Raw genomic sequence first — 15,791 nt, 5'->3', positions numbered from 1 at the left:
GAGATTAGCTGGTGAGGCTTGAGTAGGTGTGTATTTGTTAAAAGGTCCTTGAGATTTCTTAATTACTGATGAGATGAAACCACCACAAAACACAAGGTTGAGCAAGGTTTTCAAATGCCATAAAGAGTAAAGGCCAATAATATATTTTGAGTTTTAATAAAACACTAGAAACTCTTCTTCCACTCTACCTAGACTGAGAAAGGTACCTATCGATAAGAATTGCACAGCAGGAAACCTGTGAGAGTTCCAAATTCAAGACCCATCATGGCTTAAGGGACTTCCAACAATGACTGGCAACAGTAAAAGAGTAGTTTTGAGGCGAATGATGACAATTTTTAATATCTAGTGGGGAGGACTGGAGATGAGATAAAATGTTTGGCTTATTGAAAAAGCAATAATCTGCTGGCAGCTCTGAAGATCACTTGAGCACCACAATTTGATGACTGCCCAACCCTGTGCTTCTGTAGGTCCCTTTCCAGGCTATCACACTGGGAGCTAGAGGTTCAGCATGTGGATTCAAGAAAGACAGTTTCTAGGACGGACACTCTCCTGATTCTGTAGCAGAAACTTGCCCTAAAGGTCTGAGTGCTACAACTGTAGAAAAAGTCACATTACATGAAAATTGAAGTGGCCAAGGATAAAAGCATTTTTTTCAAAGTCCAAAATAATTAGAATAACATTCAATTGTTCTTAATAAATCAGAATTGTTTGTTGTAAATGGAGCGGTGGGCAACATCTTGCCTCCCAACTGGCTTACACCCGGCTAGCTTATGTCCAAAATAATCACACGGAGATCTGTATTAATTAAATTGCTGCCTGGCCCATTAGCTCTAGCCTCTTATTGGCTAACTCTCACATCTTGATTTAACCCGTTTCTATTAAATCTGTGTATCACCACAAGGCCGTAGCGTACCAGAAAAGATTCAGCATGTCTGACCTGGCAGCTTCATGGTGGGCGGCTCTCTGCCTCTGTTTTCTTCCTCCCAGAATTCTGTTTTGTCTTCCCTGCCTACCTGAGTTCTCCCTATCAACAAGGCCAAGGCAGTTTTCTTTATTCAACCAATGAAAGCAACACATAGAAAGAAGACTCTCCTACACCATTTCCCCATTTTTTATTTAAACAAAAAGGAAGGCTTTAACTTTAACATGTAAAATTACATATAACAAAACAGTTATCAAACAAAATTAGAATTACAATATTTATATCTATTTTATCTTTTATCATAACAAAGGAAAACAATAACTATCTATCTATTATTGTTCCTAAAATTCTGTTTTTATTAACATTTATTAAGTGTGTGTGTGTGTGTGTGTGTGTGTGTGTGTGTGCACTGCATGGTGCAGTTACGGAAGCCAGAGGGCAACTTGCAAGAGTCATTTCTCTCTTTCCACCATGCCATGTGGGTTCTAGAGAATAAATGCAGATTATCAGGCAGGGCAATAAATGTCTTTACCCTTTGAGCCATCTTTCAGCCCCCCCCCCCCCCCCCACCAAGACCCTCTTTAGCTTTCCTCTTTGGTATACAAAATCTGCACACTTAACATTGAGAAATAAAAGTTTATATCCAATTGTCTTCTGCATGCAATTAGAAGTTGTTTGTAATATGAGTCACCAGCTGAGAATAACGGAAGGAGCTGGAGGTTTCTAATAGGAAGACTTTGGAAAATAACTAAGGCATCCAGGAAGGGAGAACCACAGGGACTCCTGTCCCCAGGCGCACTGATATCAAAATGGAGAGCTCAAGTCTGTATCTGTCTCCCTCTCAAGCTATTACCAAATGCAGCATCTATTAAAAACAAGAGTGCAGAAAGAAGCGCAAAGCTCTGACAGAAAAGTTAACAGGCTAAGCCGAAGCTGTACATCTTGTCTTCTAAGGGTGACGACATCTGGTCCCCAAGTTCCCAAGTTCAGTGGTAAGGAAGGAGTAATGATTCTGAGCACAAGAGACCTTGGTGGGTGAGTGCTCAGCAAAAGCCAGAGTCAATTAGGCCATGCTGATGGAGCTTATGTGGGGAATTTCCCTGAGAGTTAGGAAGTAGGGAAGGGAAAGTAGAGAGAAAGACAGAGACAGAAAGTGTAAGGACATGGAAAACGTTAAGAAATGTTGTTTGATCAGGAGCTGGTCTAGGCACTGGGTTCAAGTAACTTTGTAGCATCAAGAGTTAGCTGAAAACAGGATCCTTTGCAAAAAGTGCAAACCAGCTGTCCCTAGCAGCTAGCCCTCTGTTGACACCCAGCTTTGTGGTCTAGACAAGAGCAGAAATAACTGCTTGGGGAGAGGGCGGGGTCATGCATAGAAGCAGAAGTAGCTGCTTAAAGTAAGAAGAGCATGTGCAGAAGTAGTCCTACCCTGTACTCAGCAAAACTAAGCCCCTTGACCCTAAGTAAACCTGGTTTGCGGGATTTGCCTGTATATGTCAACCCCATTATGAGGAGTGGGATCTCTCCCCATTTGGTGGCTTTGAGCTCCCAGCTAGCTGGACTATGTGCATGTGCACTGAATAAACCTTGCCTTTTCACATTCTGGACTTGACTGGATTCTGGTGGTGTCTCTCTGGGGGTCTCAACTTGGGAGAGAGAGAGAGAAAGAGAGAGAGAGAGAGAGAGAGAGAGAGAGAGAGAGAGAGAGAGAGAGAGAGAGAGAGAGAGAGAGAGAGAGAGAGAGGAGACCTGCTTGCCTCTTCAGAAAAACATCAGGGAAGAGCAGGCAGGAATGGGTGTAACTTGTCTTGTAAAGAAATCTTTTGCACCTCCATACTGACTATGTAGTGAAATAGCAGCCATAGTAGGGCCTGACTGCATCGTGCCATGTGACAAGGGCCAGCATAATGCCTGAATCCTACCATAAGGACCCTTGCGAATGTCATCAGTTCTCAGGTGAAACAGTTAAATCATGTATGGCTTAGGCATAAACTACTTAGAGAGCTAGTGTCTGGAGGAACTGTAATTTTTATGTATGTATGTAGAAAAACCATTGACCACCAAGAGCCCTCTTCATTCACACCACACTAACATGGAAGCGATTTTTAAACTTTCATCTCACAATTTACCTGTTACTGCTCTATTTCACAAAAGTCCCACTTGTCCATTAGTCCCTCCAAGACTCATACTTAATTTATCGTAACCACATTTATGTTGCTGCTAGGTATCCAAAACATGAAAGCTACATTATCAAAGACATGACAAAATGCCTTAAATAATTTATCAAACTTTTGCTCATTGAATACTCAGGGATGACATATTTTTGATAGATTTCTAAACACATTTTTGTGTAAGTGCGTTCAGCAACTGCGGGGTAATCTTCTTTTCAGATATGAGTCTTCTATCTTTGACCAGTTGTATACTATAACAACTTTATCTCGGTTATCTTTAAACATGACATTCAAAAAATGCAGTCTGCCAAAGGTGAGACAGTTCAGTTATTCTAATAAAAATGTAAATGCCATTCCGATTATTTTTAGAATTACAATGAGATTTATACAAAGATGAATTCACCTTCTTGGGAAAAATAATTCCTAATTCTAGTACTATAATCCTATAGTCATAAAGTAACAGTGTGTTTTTGCTTGTACAAATTCTTCTCTGATAGCTTTAATTTTCCAATTATAACTATGTCATTAAATGAACAGAAAATACATGCATAAAAAAATCATCCTAGAAACATATAATTGATGTAAATATTGCTTAGAAAAATAATTTCAGAGAGTTCAAGAGAGTAATATAAACAATAAAGCAGTCTTGATAAGTTATGTGAAAAACTTTATATTTAATCTACATAAACTTCTGCAACATAGGCAATGTTTCTATACTAATTTAAGAAATGTTACTCTAGAGATGGTAAAGGAAGTAATTTAAAGATTAAAATTCTGGTGGGGGAAAGGGTGTGACTCTTCCTGTGGAGTTTAGCAGCACTGGGGAAATACAAACACATAGCAGCTGAGTTCACCTGCACAAGACCAGCACACACACATACGCACATACACATGCACACATATACATGCAAACACATCCATACATGCACACACACATACACACATGCACACACACTTGCACACATACATGCATACTAAAAGAAGGCGTTGACAGTTGATAGTATAACAATATATTGTATTTCAGGAAGCAGAACATTAAAATGTAATTTTAAAAAAGATCATAAGAAATTAGGTAAATTCACATAGCTATTTGGCTTGAGCATGACCAGCAACTACATATGATCTTGAAAAGCAACACTATAAGAAGACAATGGTACAAGATTAGACATTCCTATCCCATGCTTGTTGGGGAAACTTTTGCTAGGCTATTCCAGCTTCCCATACCTGATATCCCAGCTTAAAGAAATCCTCACATAGCCCTGGCCATCTCAATGCAGAAAGTGACCCAGATGGTTCCATGACTGTCCCCACAGCTGTCTTTGTACATTTGAATTTGAAGAATCCAGAGATATCATGTAACTATACATTTGTAACTCATAGCCAATTATACAGTTGTGTAAGTATGTAGCCAACTATACATTTGTAATTCATAGTCAACTCAAAAATCTCCCATTACCACCAGTCTTCACTTTGGATTAATTGTTTAATTGGAGACAAGTTTCTTTATAAAACAAAAAAATGATTTAAAAAAACTTGGAGGATGTAAGTGTTGTTGCCTTCTTCTAGTAAGTCATAATGAATAATGAAGTCAATGGAGAGCTGTGTGAACTTGTATCTTCTATCATACAATCAAATTTTCTAAGTCTGTTTGGAAGGTGAAAAGATTATTTGACACATGGTGTTCTTCTAGTACAATCATTTTGTGTGTGTGTGTGTAGAAATAGAATTCAGGAAAGAACTTAGGAGGAAAGAGGAACTTAAGCACGGTCTTTAACTTGTGCAGAAAACTCCAAAACTCTGCCTTTCCCATCTTTTCGATTCTTGAAATAATTTTTATAGATTATTCAGTGGTGGTTTTTATTTTCAGTGGCTTTTTCTTGAGAGCGGAGAGAAGTCTAAGTGTTTTTCAAACATATGAACGCAATAGAAATAAAAAAAAAAAAAAAAAAAAACAGGAGATGCTGAAATGAATATTTCGTGGCCAGTCTAAAAGCTGGCAAGCATCCAATGGGAAAGACCTTGACAGATAGAAAGCTCACTACGTTTGACATTCAAATAAGCAATCTATATTTAAGGGGAAAAAAATCCTTCTTCTTTTTGAACTATTGATTTACAGAGAAGCAAGATTCTAGGACTAACTCCAGCTTTTTGAAGTTCAGATCTGTGCATTTCAAAGCTGTTGCAAAGAGCACAGGTGTGAGTTTCCTCTCGCATAGGTGAAAAGCAAAAATACACTAAAAACAGAAAATAATTATCCTGAGTTCCAGACTCAATGAAGCCAAAGCTCCATTGATGTGAATATCTCTCAGTCAGTTACTAATGCCAAAATGATTTGAAATTGAAAACAAAAAACCTACAGAAAAAAATTCAAACCGTTGATGACTTCCTCCTTGGTAAGAGCAACACTCCACCTGTGCCTTCTTCCAGAGTGGTTATTATGTATGTATGTAGATACATTGCTTGTAATACAGTGCTTTACCCAGATTTCTGAAATAAAAGCAAAATCGCGGCTGCTCTATGAGTTATTTGATTTTTAAAGTAAAGCTTTTAAAAAATCCATAAATATTTTATTATTATTATTATTACTATTCACAGAGAGGATGTCTTTTCCTCAAAGACCTGAGTACAGTTTTAAGTTTCTGGAATATTCCTGATGACTTAAGTAACGAAGACATGATCTGTAAGAAGTCCGGGCCCTTTAAGGCAGCACAATTTTTTACATAGTGTGGCAGCTACACCTGTGAGCAATCAGGCGTTTTCAGTTTCCTTTTCAGACTTTCCACTTTATCTCAAATACACACATTCACCAGATGTGTGGAGTACTACTTTGGTGGCAGAGTTATGAAAACTTCATGGTGTTTTTCCCAGTGTCACTTTGAACTAACTCTTCATCTCTAGATGGCACTGTGCTCGTTATGCTCAGTAAAATAATGGATCTTCCCCTTCACTTAAAATATTTCCATGTTTTTCTTTGAGAAAAACAAAATTTAAAGAATGAAAAAATAATTGCATCTTGCTTAAATGGATTAAGATTTTTCCCATAACATCTTCCTGGCGCTCATTTGTTGTACTTAATTATACTCACTCATTATTGACATACTGACTCCCCATTCTAAATTTTAATGGGAAACTTATAAAAAAATCATTTTAAGAAACAGGAGACAGATTTATTTTAGAAATACACCAAGTAAATAAACCAAAATTGGTGTGAACTTTTAAGAATAGTCCCCAAAAGGAAATAAGATTCCATTTGTCATGAATGGCCTTTTTCTTAATCATACCAAATTTCCTTGTATCACTTAATCAGCCATCTAGAAATTTCAATTAGAGATAAAGATTGGAGTGGATAATGAAGAACATGGTCTACTTATTTGTGGCAGTAATTGGAATAAGAAATGACATCAAAGGTGGTTCAATGATATGTGAGAGCCAATCCAACTAAGTTGGAAAAAAAAAAAAACAGATGTTCAAGTGACAATCTAGAACTCTAGAATATCACCACGCCAACTGACACATGTAGACTTCTGTGTCAATACTTGGCAGTTATAAACATTTATTTAATCTTATAAATCTCTATTTTGATTGTACATGTTAAAGTATCTGTAAGAGAGGATATGTAAAGATATAGGTAGTGGTTCCTTAGAGAAAGAAACCACAAGCAATGGCAAGCAAAACATTTTGGAAAGACTTATGAGGATGTACTGTTTTAAAGAAGAGTAAACTACTCCAGAAGGATGAATTTAGTGTCTTTAAAAATGCAGTGTAAGGCCGGGCGGTGGTGGCGCACGCCTTTAATCCCAGCACTCGGGAGGCAGAGGCAGGCGGATCTCTGAGTTCGAGGCCAGCCTGGTCTACAAGAGCTAGTTCCAGGACAGGCTCTAGAAACTACAGGGAAACCCTGTCTCGAAAAACCAAAAAAAAAAAAAAAAATGCAGTGTATGTTGAAAATCTAAAGAAATATAAGTATGAGTCTCCATTCTGGTATTCAATAGGCTTCTAAAGCACGTGAGGTACAGTGTCAGACCTAGAAGCACCCCTGATAAGGCTACATCTTCCCTATAGGATGCTGAGTGATGGACATATTTGTCTTATGCCCGGAATTTATGCATGGAATATGAAGCTCAACAACCACAATAGGTACAATGCTAGTAGTCATACCAAACACATAAACACAAAACTATGCAGATGATGCTGAAAGTTGTCTTTAGAAATGAAGTCTGGAGATTTGTTTAGCCCAGTGAGCTAGAATGTTCTTGGAAAGAGAATAAACATGTCAAGAGATTTATATGCTATGCTTTGAGAGTTCAAGGGATTGTTCCCCAATCCATGTTATCTCAAATAAAAGTGGGGACTGTGAGAGTCTCTCAAGTAAGTGTCTGATACCTACCCTACTTCCCAATAAACAACTTCCCAGTGGGCACATATGTCTGATCACAGTATTATATTTCTTGATTCTAATGAATAAATCTGAAAATTTCTAAGTGGTGGGTCATAGCTAGAATGAATGAGAAAAGCTACAATATTATTCAAAACCATGCCTGTCTTAGAAAGTACCCCCCAAAAGGAAAACACAATATTATTTCACCTACTTAGTCCCTACTTGCCGAAACCTCGGCCCCGGTCTGTGCTCTATGTGCTAGACCTCAGTTACCAAGCTTCGGGAAAGGGGCTGGAGGTTGAGAACTCAGACGCAGTGACAGACTGACACACAGAACTCCCAACGCTGGTTCAGAAAAAGCCCCTCTTTATTAACACCATGTAGACTTAAATACACTGCAGTTAATGGTCAACAGGTGATCCTCTGATCCTCTAACTAGGCACAGCTTCTAGTAACATATATTAGAAGGTTCTAGGAGGGAAAAGCAACTGAAGGCCAGGACTCATTAATCACACCTACTTAGCCCGTGACAGTCCTGTAGGAATTTTCTTGCAAATCCTCCCTCCCTTGCCTAACGTTTATGGAAAACCAGAAGTAAAATACAACTCAAACCCACCTGTATAATGTCTCTACAGGGTGGAATTCCCAACCCTCTTGGTGGTTCATTTCCTGGCCAGGGAAGAGCCAGGCTGGGGGCTCTGGTTTTCTGGAGATCATCCTGGGAAGGCTAATGGGTTGGATCCCTCTTCTTGCCTTATTATTGTTTAAATACTCATATTGTGGCTCAGTCAGGGTGTTTAAATACATGTCCTTGGGTGGGAAAAAGCTGGAGGAGGACACAAAGTGTCCAGTTGTGACTCTCCACCTCATCTCATTGATACAGGGACTTTCTCTGAGCCCGGGGCTAGGCTGAACAGCCAATAAAACCAAGAGATCATCCACCCTCTGCCCTGTACTGCCCCAAGTCAGAAGAAAACACAAAGCCACACCCAGTTTTTTACATGGATGCTGGAGATTCACACTTGGGGCCTCATGCTTACACAGCAGGTCCTCTGTGCTCTCTAAATCAAGCTTACCTTTTCACAATGCATTCAACTCAAGTTCAATCTTAGCATGTGACAGGATTAGAATTTACTTCATTATGATGTGGCATAGGGAGTTATTAATTTAATGTTTCTAGATAGCAAATTTGTATTATATTCTCTAAAATGTAAGAGTCTCTTTACTTGGTTTTAGCATATATATGATTTATTATATCTTTGTGAATTTTAAAAACTCCTTTATTGATAATTTTATTGTTGCTTTAGAAAAATAACACATAACACAATTATATTTGTCTCTGAAATATCAGTGGAAAATAGTTAGGTAAATCCTAATTTTTTTCTGTGTCATGTTTCTCAAGCAATTGTATTTAGAAAAAAAATCACACTGAAAAGTTTGTTTTTTAATCATTTTCTAACATATTCTATGAAATAAATGTCACAGGAAATTGTGGTTATAAACTTGTCTTATGTATCATAAAGGAACATATGTCCTACACATTGTTATTTTTATTCCTTTCTTTCCCAAATATTTCAGAGTTCAATCAAGACCAATATGAACTTGTCACATTTGCGCATAAATCCTGCAGAGTGAAATAGCAATGAAACATGATTAATTAAAAACTCAGTGAAAGGAATTTGGGGTCAACCTGAAGGTCAGAAAAGCAAATCAGCTAGCCACTGGCTCTTACCTAGACCTTGGTCTGAAAATGGTGATCCTGTCTCCAGGAATCTCAGGAGATTGTGAGTGTGTCTGAGAGCTTTTTCCTCAAATGTTATAATCCTCTCTAGTTCTGGGATTAAAGGCATGCACCACTGGGATTAAAGGCATGCACAATCTGGATTTTATGGCAAGATAGTATGGCTATGATGATGGATGCTTAAAAGAAATCCCACACTAGCTCAGAATTGATAATAATAGAGGGTTATTTATTTAAGGATAGACTCACACATCGGAATCCTCTACTGGAATGGGTACAGCACCTGAACCTCATAGCTAGAAAAGAGGCCAAATGCAGACTTTCCATTGCCATAAATAGTATAAGAGGCCATGTCCAAGTGGGCAGGTAACTTAAAGGCTATTGGCTGTAGGATTTCCTACAGCATGGTTACTGGGATTAAAAAAGTGTGTATAACTACCTGGTCTCTAAGGCTGATCAGTGGGACTGTTTTATTCTCTGGTCTTCAGGCAAGTTTTATTTATTAAAGTACAAATGAAATGCCACTATATAGGGAAACAAATGGTGTATGGGTATGACCTAAGTCCATTTTGTAAATACATGAAACTTAAATGAATAAATAAAAATGTTGCTAACTATTGAGCACACAAAATAAACTCAGTTACAGCAACCTAAGGTTATTATTGTAGTGTAAGTGTGCATTGTTAGTAAGTTTGCAACTGTACTCAGCCTTGTCTTAGGATTTCAGGTTCATTCTCTTCTTATGGACTCATCTAAAGGAAGTTACAGTCCTTCAGATTCTCCTTATGCTTCAAGTCTGTACAGATGCAACATTTTGCCACCTTTTGTACTTTAAGTTTGTTGTAACTGTGTTTAGCCACATCTGTCTTAAGGAGTGTCACATTGTCTTCTGTGGCTTTTGCATGCATTACATCAGAATGCTAGACAGTTTGCATTCTAGAAGCTACAGGCTGTCCCTTCTAGTTCATTTGTGGCATATCCTTAATATTATACATTTCTTTAAGTTTGACAGTATGTACATGACTAAATCATCTCATGGTAAGTCTCTCAGTACTCATAACCCTGTTGAACATGTCCTGTTAGAGTGTACAGATGTGGTATGATTGAGCTTCCTTTGGGTATATACCCAAAAGTGGTATTGCTGGGTCTTGAGGTACATTGTTTCCTAATTTTCTGAGAAATCATCATATTGATTTCCAAAGTGGTGTATCAGTTTGCATTCCCACTATCAATGGAGGAATATTCCCTTACTCCATATCCTCTCCAGTATAAGCTGTCATCAGACTTTTTGATCTTTGCCTTACAGGTGTAAGATGGAATCTCAAAGTTGTTTGGATTTGCATTTCTCTGATGACTAAGAATGTTGACCATTTCCTTAAGTGTCTTTCAGCCATTTAGATTCCTATGTTGAGAATTCTCTGTTTAGGTCTGTACCTCATTTTTTTTCATTGGATTCTTTGTTCTTTTGATGACCAATTTCTTGAGTTCTTTGTATATTCTGGAGATCAGTCCATTTTGGGGTTGGTAAAGATCTTTTTCCATTCTGTAGGCTGCCATTGTTGTATAAGGTTTCTGTTCTGCCTGGTTCCCACACTCCTTAAGTCCCAAAGAAATCACACAGAGGTCTACATTAGCTATAACCTGATTGTCCCATTTGCTCAGGCTTTTTATTTACTTTTATAAGTTATATTAACTCATTATTCTTGTCTATGTTAGCCTCGTGGCTCAGTACCTTTTTTGGTGAGGCAGTTACATCTTGCTTGCTCTGTGTCTGAATCATGACTGCAGAAGAACTTTCCTCTTCCTAGAATTTTCATTGCTCTGCCTGCACTTCCTGCCTGCTCACCCCACCTATACTTCCTGCCTGATTACTGGCCAATTAGCGTTTATTTAAAATATAAGTGACAGGGTACAGACCATTGTCCCACAGCATGCCGTTTTGTCTTGTTGACCATGGCCTTTGCTTTACAGAAGCTTCTCAGTTTCAGGAGGTCCAATTTATTAATTGTTTCTCTCAGTGTCTGTGCTACTAGGTTATATTTAAGAAGTATTCCCTTGTTCCAATGCATTCAAAGTGTACTTCACACTTTCTCTTCTCTGAGGTTCATTGTGGTTGGTTTCATGTGGAGGTCTTTGATCCATTGGACTTAAGTTTTGTGCATGGCAATAGATATGGATCTACTTTTATTCTTCTACACACTGATATCCAGTTATGCCAGCACTATTTGTTGAATATGTTTTCTTTTTTCCATTTTATATTTTTTCTTCTTTGTCAAAAGTCAGGTGTTTGTAGTGTGTGGAATAATATGCTGGTCTTTGATCCTGTTCCATTGGTCCTTTTGTCTATTTTTATGCCAATACCAAGCTGTTTTTCATATTGTAGCTCTTTAGTAGAATTTGAAGTCAGGGATTGTGATTCCTCCATAAGTTTCTTTATTGTACAGGACTATTTTGGCTATCCTGTGTTTATATTTTTCTTTTTCAAATGAGTTGAGTATTATTCTTTCGAGGTCTGTGAAGAATTTTGCTGCACATTGCATTGAATGTGTAGATTGCTTTTGTTAAGACTGCTATTATTACTATGTTCATTCTATTTACCCAAGAGCAAGGGAGATCTTTCCATTTTCTGGTGTCTTCTTCAATTTCTTTCTTCAAAAATTTAAATTTCTTGTTATACAGGTCTTCCACTTGTTTGGTTAGAGTTACTCTGAGATCTTTTGGGTCATGCTTTCATACATTTCATTAGTCTATATCACTTATTATTTTGAAAACAGCATATTTCTTGTTTTAGAATTGTGTAATGATTGCAGACGATCTTGCAGCATTAAATATAATAACATCTATAATAGAGTCCAATTTTATACACACATTTAATCATCTTTTCTATAATTTCTGAGTGTGTATTCATTGAGAAATACTTCTCCACTCTGCTAAATTTTATCCCTCTGATCATGTTTTTCTATATTTACATTTAATATTTACTTATACATGTTTATATACAGACAGAAAAATAAATTAAATTGCCAATTCACCTATAATTTTCTAAATAGTTAGAACAATTAGCAAAGCAAGTACTTAGCATCTTCTAATTTTATTCCTCATTTGCAATACTACTTTTATCATTTTATAAATTTTATAGAGTCTGTTTGTAGGGTCTATTCTGGGTCATTTTATTTATTCCTATCACCTGGTTTATGCATTTCTAAAATTTCAAATTGCTGTCACTAAATAACATTTGAATATCTTCTAGTATATTTACTCTGATCTTTTCTTTTTAAAATTTGCCATTAACTAATGTACTTAATGTATGTGTCCCTCTGATGTGTATATGTGTGTGGGTGGGTGTCACAGCATCTGTGTGGAGATGAGAGGATAACTTGCTGGTATGTGATTTCTCCCCTCCATCATGAGGATCCTTAGGATGGAAAGTAGCTTTTCAGGCTCAGCAGGAAATTCCTCTACTCACAGAGCCATCCTGTTGGCCCTCAGGTTCACTTTTAAATAAAAAACTGGGAAGTCAGCCAGGTATCTTCTCAATTCTGCTGTTTGACTTCATGGTATTTGAGAGTCTTGTAGCTGCCCTGTGAGGTCTTTATCTGTATATAAAGTCTCAAGATTTTTTTATGCAGTCTTCACAATTTCCTCATTGAAGCTATAGGAAATAACATGTTGGTCCTAGTCTTGAGATGTTTGCTCGTGACTTTTGGATATTTATAATGGGTGCAAATACAGCTGTGCAAGCAGAACAGACAATTAGATGTTTCCATATTTATACAACTCCTGACTCGGGAACAGGTTTATTACACTTGTCTGGGAAACACACTCCATTTCCGTCATTGCTCCCATCCAGCCCTGCTTCTTATCTCCAAATCAATAAAACTTAAAAGTGCCTTGTAATGGTTACAGTGTGTCTCTCCAGGGAGAAATTGTTGTGTTAGGGTTTTGATGGATTCTGACACAATACCAATTTCATTTGACAACGACCTGAAAGTTGAGCAGTGCACTGAGCCATGCTGGTAATTTAAGACCATCTTTGGGATATTGCCTTTCAGCCTTGCACAGGAAGTCATCATTTGTGAAAAGTGCACTAAATTACTTATCATACCATCAGTCTGGTTTCTTCATGAAACAAAGATTAAAGGAGTGTGTTTTAATATAAAATAGTATTATTATTTCATTGATTTTGAGTCTGATGCTTAATTTATAATTCAGAATAATAAAAATATTTTTAAAAATTTTTAAAAAAATCTTTTCTCATTTTACCTACCAATCCCAAACCCCACTCCCTCCTGCTTTCCCCACTGGATAAGGAGGGATGGTGGGGAAGGTAGAAAGAGAAGGAGTAAGGGAGGGAGTGGGAATTGGGATTGCTATATAAAATGGGAAATATTCCTTAATGTAAAATAATAGGCACATTGCCACCTCTACAGAACTAGGTCAGGTCTCTGCTAAAAAATATAATTCAGGAAAAAAGAAAAATTCATGAATTTCAGTTTTATCCACTATCTATTGGGAAATAAATAATTTCAATGCTAGAAAATGCATGTCTGTCTAAAAAGAAAGTAACAATAATGGCAAAACAATGATGTCTTCCGAATGTACCAAGCAGGAAGAAATCTTCAGTGAAGCACCCAGCCTGAGCAGCTTACTGGCACGTTTCTCTATCCTCCACGTTTCCAATTCTGAGAACGATTTTCATCAGAAAATTTCAAACTTGCCAACCGAGGACCTAAGTTTAGGTCAGTGACTCTATGGCTAAAATAATAAAGCTGTATGTCCTAATATGAATTTAATAATCCCATGATTATTTTGAAAATAATGTAAATTATCATGTACCTCAATAGAGAACACTTGAGTTGCAGGCTCAAGGTTGAGTAAGATCCTAGCAACAAATGATGAAAAAACACCAGCAATATAACAACAATAATAAAAATTGAATAGAAATTAAAAAAACACAAGATCCCAATGATAATACAGTGATATTTGGAGGAGTGTGGAGATTCCAATGGACAAGTAGAGAAAACAACAGATTAATGTTTCCTTTCTTAGGAGCTCTCCTATGGGTTTTAGAGTTCTGACGAACGTACGGGAAACCTTATTGTGAGCCCTGAAGATCCTATACACACACTGAAGTGAGCTTTTCATGAAGAATTCATTGAGAATCCAGTTAACTAACAACGAAAACACATAATGGTGATTGTTTTAAATTATTTATTAAGTATCTGAGATAAGTTTGAATTTCATTTCTAACTAAATTTCTATTTTGAGAGAACTTTATCAGAAAATAATCTTTATGGCATCTGCACCTGCTTTATCTTGAATTTGTCTGTTCACTAGTCTAAGGATAATATGACAGACAAGGTGTGATCCTACCAAGCACAATAAAGACCAAATGTCATTAAGGTAGGCGTGAGAGCATATTGTCTTCATCTGAGCGGGACTTCATTTCAATGAATAGGCAAAACTGTTAAGTAGTTGAACATCTTTGCATAAAGGAATATATTTTTGGAAATTTAGAATCCAAACTACAAAGAAAATGATTTGGAATACTTGCTGCAAGTTGAACTGGTAAGAACAATGAAAGTTTGAAGTAATTTTCTCACTTAAATACTATAATACATAAATATTTTCATTGTCACACTTATGGGAAGATATACCGGGTTATGAATGTTTGTGTGGTTTGAAAATACTGTGTGATTCTTCATAGATATGCCAAAAATACAGCACAGAATCAAAAACATCTAAAATAAACAAGAAGAGGACTACATGAACAAATTTTAAAGTGGAGAACAATTTAGAAAATTGTGTCTAAATATAGACAGAAAATGCTTACTCTTTCCAAAAAGGTAATAGTAGCAATTAACATGAAAAAATAGACTGAATCTCTCACACAAAGAAAAAATATTCATTACACACAACATGCTTTTCAAGCACACAGGATTTTGAAAATACCTAGTTATAACTAAACTTTACTAAGAAAGTTAGTGGTATTCAACTTTCTAATGAAAAGGACACAAAAGAAGTGAGGCTAAATACTTTATTTCCTTTACTTATCAATGTACTGAGACGTTTAGTGACTTCTATGATACTGCAGGCAAAGTATACACAAGTCTAATAATGACCTCTGCTGAGCTCTAGTCAGTATATAGTACGGCCACACTAACATGAAACTGCATTGTGATGATGCTTCAGGGTTCCAATAAAACAATGGAAGACTAGATGAGAGTTTGGGATTTTATAACATATTTTGTTTGTGTGTTTATTATGCGTATGTGTGTGTTTATGTGCAAAAGGCTGCAGGTGCCCACTGGGACCAGAGAGAATTTGACTTCATGGAACTGTAATCACTGGCAATTGTGAGCAACTTGGTAGAGGTGTTTGTTGACAAATTCAGATCATCTAGAAAATTAGTTAGCACTCTTAACTACTGACTCATCTCTCCAGGCTTACGTTTCTCTGTATAACACAATTATATTGATTATTAGAGAATTCCATACATGTGTATACTGTATTTTGATCACATCAACACCATCCACTTTCAGCTTCTCCAGGATTCCTCCCCCATATCCTCCCAACTTC

This window comes from Arvicola amphibius, chromosome 11 (genome assembly GCF_903992535.2).
Source record: "Arvicola amphibius chromosome 11, mArvAmp1.2, whole genome shotgun sequence".
Taxonomy (NCBI): Eukaryota; Metazoa; Chordata; class Mammalia; order Rodentia; family Cricetidae; genus Arvicola; species Arvicola amphibius.
Note: the sequence above shows the minus strand (reverse complement) of the source record.